The sequence below is a fragment of the Notamacropus eugenii genome, chromosome 1, assembly GCF_028372415.1.
Source record: "Notamacropus eugenii isolate mMacEug1 chromosome 1, mMacEug1.pri_v2, whole genome shotgun sequence".
Taxonomy (NCBI): Eukaryota; Metazoa; Chordata; class Mammalia; order Diprotodontia; family Macropodidae; genus Notamacropus; species Notamacropus eugenii.
The window spans coordinates 77,724,931-77,731,258 of record NC_092872.1 but is presented as its reverse complement, the minus strand read 5'-3'; positions in this window follow the sequence as shown (position 1 = coordinate 77,731,258).

Genomic DNA, 6,328 nt, shown 5'->3' with positions numbered 1-6,328 from the left:
CTGAGATAGGCAGGGCTGGGACTGGTTCCTAAGTCTTGGCTTAGCCCCCAGAATACTGAGCACTTGAGGTTAAGCTCTTGAGAACAGTGTTAAGAGATGCCTTTATTTAAGACATCTCTTTAAAAATATGAGGCACCAGCAAAGGAGGAAGAGAAAGAATGCTTAGATGAGAGGGAAGCAGTCCATTGCAGGGCAATGTCATATTAAAGAAATGTCCTCATTTCCAAGAAGACTTTGATTTTTAGTGTAGGTCTGTTCTAGGAGTGTGCTTGACACAGCTCCTACCATCTTGTGCGAGTCAACTGTCCAATTTCTAGTATTCACATTCACACTTTGGAAACCAGCAGAAGCTACAAATCAGGGCTTAATTTCTTGTTGATTGTCTAAACTTAAGAAAATGACGGATAAAATGTTAATAATGAAGATTAAGCTTAAGTGCATTATACATCCATTTTTTTTTTCTTCCAGAGAATTGGTGCTTAAACAGTTATTAGCATATCCCTGGTCCATCCCATTGAGACCACACTAAGCTGGAACCTCATGACCTCTTGCCTGGACTATTGTAATAGTCTCCTGATTAACATCCCTGTCTCTGGTCTCTCCCACTTCCAATCCATTCTTCACTCCACTATCAGCCAAATTCATCTTCTTAAAATATAGTTCTGGTTATTTTCCCTCATTTACTGAGGATCTTTCAATAGCTCCCCCACAGAATCAGGATATTAGGTCTGGAAGTAGCCTTGAAGATGATCTTGTCATTTTACTGATGAGGAAACTCAGGTGATTTGCTATTAAGTGGTAGAGCCAAGATAATTGTCAAGTCAATTGACTTCAAATCCAGTGAGTCCTTTGTGATTCACTATCAATCCAAACTCCTTAGCCTGGCATTTAAGGCCTTTCATGATTTGACCTCAATTGACATGTCCGCCATTCCCCTCAAGTACCCACAGCAGCCATCTCCCATCATCCTGATCTTACCATTGGACCCAGATTGAGGAGAAAGTGAGGCTGGTGCTCTTGCATAGCCCTCCCTCACTTAAATCCAATTCACTTGCAAGTCGTGGCACATGGTCCTCTTTGAGAATGAAGGACAAAACAACAAAGGATAAACAAGTACCCTCTGTCCCAGCCAACCGTATTTTCCTTGTGCTTGTTTCTACCTCTGACTGTAGGTCAGAATCCAGAAACACTCATGCACACATGATCACAAGTCTCCACCCACCCACAACTCATTCAAATGAGTCCATATCCTACCTATCTCCAAATTCCATTTCCCTTAATTCCTGCCTCATCCATGAAGCCTTCCTTGAACCCCTAGCCTTCAATTAGCTCCCTCTTCTCTGAACCCTAGCAGAGTGTGGGGAACACCTTGTGTAGAAATAGCTTCTACTGATGTAGCTTAGCAACTTCTATTCAAATCATAATCCTAGAGAGTTGCAGAAAGTTCTGAGAAATTAAACAACTTAACTATGGACACAGCCAGTAGTGTCAGAGGGAAAATTGGAGCCTTAGTTCTTCCTCAATCTGAGGCTTACAGTGCCCTTTGAACTGTGATTTTGAGTCACTTAATAAATATTTATTCACAGAATCCCAGAATCTCGGAATTGGAGTGGAACTCAGAGGCCATCTGTTGCAATCCATACACACACCATCAAGGACCTCCCTTAGGACGTACTTGAAGAATGGTTGGTTCTCTAGGCTCTGCCTGAGTCCCTTCAGGGAAGGGGAGCTCACTCCCTCTCAGAGCAGACTATTCCAATCAGTTCTGATTGTTAGGGAGCTTTTCTTTCCCTGCCAATTCTACCTGCTGTCCCAAATTTCACCCTCTGGGGTCTAAGAGAACGAGTTTAATCTATAGTCCATATGACAGCACTGCTTTCTTTGGTGTCTGTGGAATGTTGGCCATGGCTAATGGAGGAATGAAAAGAAGGAGCCCAGCTGACTTGTCTACTTCTCCTAGTGTACTAGTGGGATGATCTGTCTTGGGAAGCAGTGAGTCTTATCCAGTTGAAAGTTTAATTACCCATTTACCATTCCCTAACACCCTACCCTCAACATGATCCAGCCAAACTGGCCAATTTCATCTTTCTTTACTCCCTCTCCCATCTTTTGGGAGATTCAGCCCTTGTAAAGGCTGCTCCTATCTAGAATGCTCTCCCACCTTACATTCACCTCTTATAACTCTTATCCAGTTTCTTTCTTTCTTTTTTTTTTGGTGGGGGGGAGGGGAGGGGAGGCAATCAAGGTTCAGTGACCTGCCCAGGGTCTAGTGCCACAGCTAGTAAGTGTCGGTGGCTGGATTTGAATTTAGGTCCTCCTGACTCCAGGGTTAGCTCTTTTTCCACTGTTCCACCTAGCTGTCCCTCTTACCAGCTCTCAAGGTTCATGCCACCTCCTTTAAAGGGCCTTTCCTAATTTTTCCAATTATGAATGTTCACCTCTATCACTACTGTGTGTTTGTCTATATCCTATACAAATATATTTTGTATATGTTTCATTTATCTGTGAACACGTAATAATATGTAAACTTCTTGAGAGCAAGTGATATTTAATTTTTTGTGTTTATATCCCCAGTGCTTAGCACAGTGCCTTCTGCACAATAAATACATGCTTAATAAATGATTCTTGGTTTTCTCCTTCCCTGTTCTGCACACTTCAGCTCTCTAAGATGACATCAGCTGTTTTAGTAGCTAGGTCACTGTTGATTTCCAACTCACTTTCATTTTGAAGAATCCCTGGTTCCTTTGTCACTTTTTGTGGGAAGACTTTCTCAATCTCTCCTCAGGTGTTGGTTCTTGATATCCTTGAAAGTGCTTTTTTTAAATTCAATTTTTATTTTCAGTCATGAATTTTTTCCTCCTTCTCCTCTCCCCTTCCCCTATCGAAAAATCAAGAAAAATAAAATCCGTTTCGTATGTAGTCTGGAAAAAGAAATTCCCACATTATCCATGTCAAAAAACCAAAAACCAAAACCAAAAAAAACCCAAACCCAAACAAAAGACTTTAATCTGCACTTTGAATCCATCAGCTTTCTGCCTGGAGGTGGGTAGATGTTTCATTATGAGTCCTCTGGATTGTGGTTGAACAGTGTGTTGTTCAGAGTTCCTAAGTCCCTCAAATCAATTTTTCTTTCTCACACACAAACACACACACACACACACACACACACACACACACACACACTCACACATACATTGTACTTTCCATGCCTTCCTCCCCTTGCCCCAAGGTAAACAGAAGCTCCTAAAATCAAGATGGTTTTATTTTTGTGTTTGTTTTTGTAGCTTTGTAACACTTAGCACACCCTGGAATGCAGTAGGTGTTTAATAAGCATTTGTTGAATTTAATTTAATTGAATGGATTTTTATTAACCAGGTCTTCCACTAAATCCCTAGATTGTTTTTCACATAAACTGTTGTTTAGCCAGGTCTCTCCCATCCTGTACTTGCCCTGTTGATTTTTTTTTTTTACTTAAATTCAGGACTTTACGTTTATTTCAATTAAGTTTCATCACACTAGATTTGGTCAATCATTTTTGTCTGTCAAGATATTTTGATATACATGTGTAGGTATGTATATGTACATGGGAGCATGTGTGTATCTATATAGATACACAGACAGAGGGCACAGGGTGAGCTCAATATGAAGGGAGAATACCTAAAAATATAAAATTTACTGTTGAGTGGAATGTACTAGGAGTAAGAGAGAGGGAGAGGTAGAATGTAGCAAATCATCTCACATAAAAGAGGCAAGAAAGAGCTTTTACAATGGAGGGGAAGAGGAGGGAGATGAAAGGGAATAAGTGAGCCTTACACTCTTGGGATTTGGCTTAAGGAGGGAATGACACACACTCCATTGGATATGGAAATCTATTTTACCCTGCAGGAAGGCAACGGGGAAGGGGATAGGAGAGGGAAGATAATAGAAAGGACAGCAAATTGGGTAAAGGGATAATCAGAAGCAAACACTATTGTGGGAGGACATGTCAAGGGAGAGAATGGAATTAATGGAGGACAGGATAGGACAGAGGGAAATGTGGTTAGCCTTTTGCTACATAACTGTTATGGAAGTGTTTTGCATGGCTACACATGTATGACCTATATTGAATTGCTTGCTTTCTCAATGAGGGTGGGTGGGGATGGAGGGAGAGAATACGGAACTCAAAGCTTTAATAATGAGTGTTAAAAATTGCTTTTTCATGCAACTGCAAAATAAGATGTACAGGGGTACAGAAATCTATTTTGCCCTACAGAAAACACAGGGGAGGGGAATGGAAGAAGTAGGGGGTAACAGAAGGAAGCATAGACTGGAGGAAGGGGTGGATGGGGTGCATGCTGTCCTGAGGTGGGGGTGGGGAGAGATGGGGAGAAAATTTGGAATTCAAATTCTTGTGGAAGTGAATGTTGAAAAATGAAAAATAAGCAACTTACATAAATTTGTTAAAAAGGTATTTTTGAATCCATTCTTTGTCATCCAAAATGTTAACTATTCTTCTCAGGTGTCATCTCTGTCTTGGTTCAACTCTTAGCTGAGATGCTGACCATCTCATGGCCAAGTCCAAGAATAGATGTCTGGAGCCCTACATTGGCGATTTCTCTCCAAGTTGACCCATTAATTACTTTTTTGGGTCTTCAAATATTCAACCAGTCTTGAATCAATCTATTATTATCATGTAGCTCATCTCTATCTTCTCCACAAGTGTATCATGAAAGATTTTCATTAAAGACCTTGCTGAAATCTAGAAGTACTATTTTATGTGATTGCCTAATCTGCCAGTTCTAAAAAGGAAATGAAGTTTATCTGGTATGACTTATTCTTAATAAACCTGTGCTGATTCTAATACTCATTGGTCCCATTTTAAAGAATTTAGAAATCATTCCCTTAATAATAAGCATTAGAAATTTTTATACCACGAATTGAAGTCTAGCTCATTGCTCTATATATCATATAATCTATTTTTTTGAAAAAAAGGATATTTTTCTCTCTTTAGTATTATCATATTTCTATTCTCCACAATTTTTCAAAGATTACTAAGAGTATCTGAACAGTCATATCGGCTACTAATTTCATTTTCCATGAGGACTTTGCTCCTTGAACTCAATGAGTAGAATGATATACTCTTTTATCTTGGGTTTCAGTTCCTAACATTTTGTTCTATCTTTCCCTGGCTAAGGGCCAGATTCCTTGCTAGAGAATAAAGAAATAAGGTAAGAGTTGCGTAGTATTGTTTTCTCTTCATATATTGCAAGAAAATGGTAAAAGAGATGGTTTTAGAAGATTTGCATGAACTGATGCAGAATATAGTGACCAGAACCAGGAGAAAAATTTATATAATAAGGACAAAATTTCAAAGAAAAATAACTTTGAAAGATTTAAGAACTCTTAGCAATGCAGTCACCAACCACAACTCCAGGGAACCAATGATGAAGCATGCTACCTACCTCTTAACCAAAAAAATGAAAAAAGATGGACTTGTGATGCTGAATAAGACATTTTTTTTTTTAAAAAACAACCAATGTGGGAATTTACTTTCCTTGACTATGCACATCTATCACAAGGTTTTGTTTTCATTTTTTTCCTTTTCAATTGGAGACAAAAAAGGGAAGGGTTGACAGAACGACCCATAAAAAGAAAGTTAAAAGGTTCAATGAAGCATTTTTTAATGATTAGAAGAGAACAGAAGGGGAATATGGAAGTTTTCATTTAATATTGAAGTTTTCATTCAACAGATACATTGAATATATTGCAGTCAGTAAAGATACAGTTTTATCTAGCTCTATTCTCTTCATCTAAATAATTGGTTTAAATCTCTTGAGTTTTGCCTAGAAGTTTTCCCAATCTTTAGGTTCTCTCCCATTGAAGTCAATGGGGCACTGAACAAACATTGTGCCAATTCACCTAAAGAGAAAACTCTGAAGTGACATATCAAATGTGGAAACCTCCAGAGTCCCTATCTCTAACAAAGTACAGAATTCAAGGAATCCAAGCAGCTTGGTAGAAATTCGCAACCTTATCTTTCTCAGAAAAAAATCAGAGCCAAAAAGGACAGCTTTGAAAATTATGTTTTGAATTTAGGATGTTTTATATAACATTCTCAAATTCATAAACAATCCTCTTTCCTCTTTTACTATGGGTATGGAAATACCCATTTTATTTGTTGCTAGGTTCAGAATGCAAAAAAAAAATAACAAAAAGGTGTACAGAAAATGTTCTAAAAAGCAAAATATCATTGTCCCATTCACCTCAATGCAACCTCCCTATTTCTTCTTCGATCCTCTTCTTTCCCCCCAAATAACTGTAAATTAATCTTTTGTTGTTGTTGTTGTCT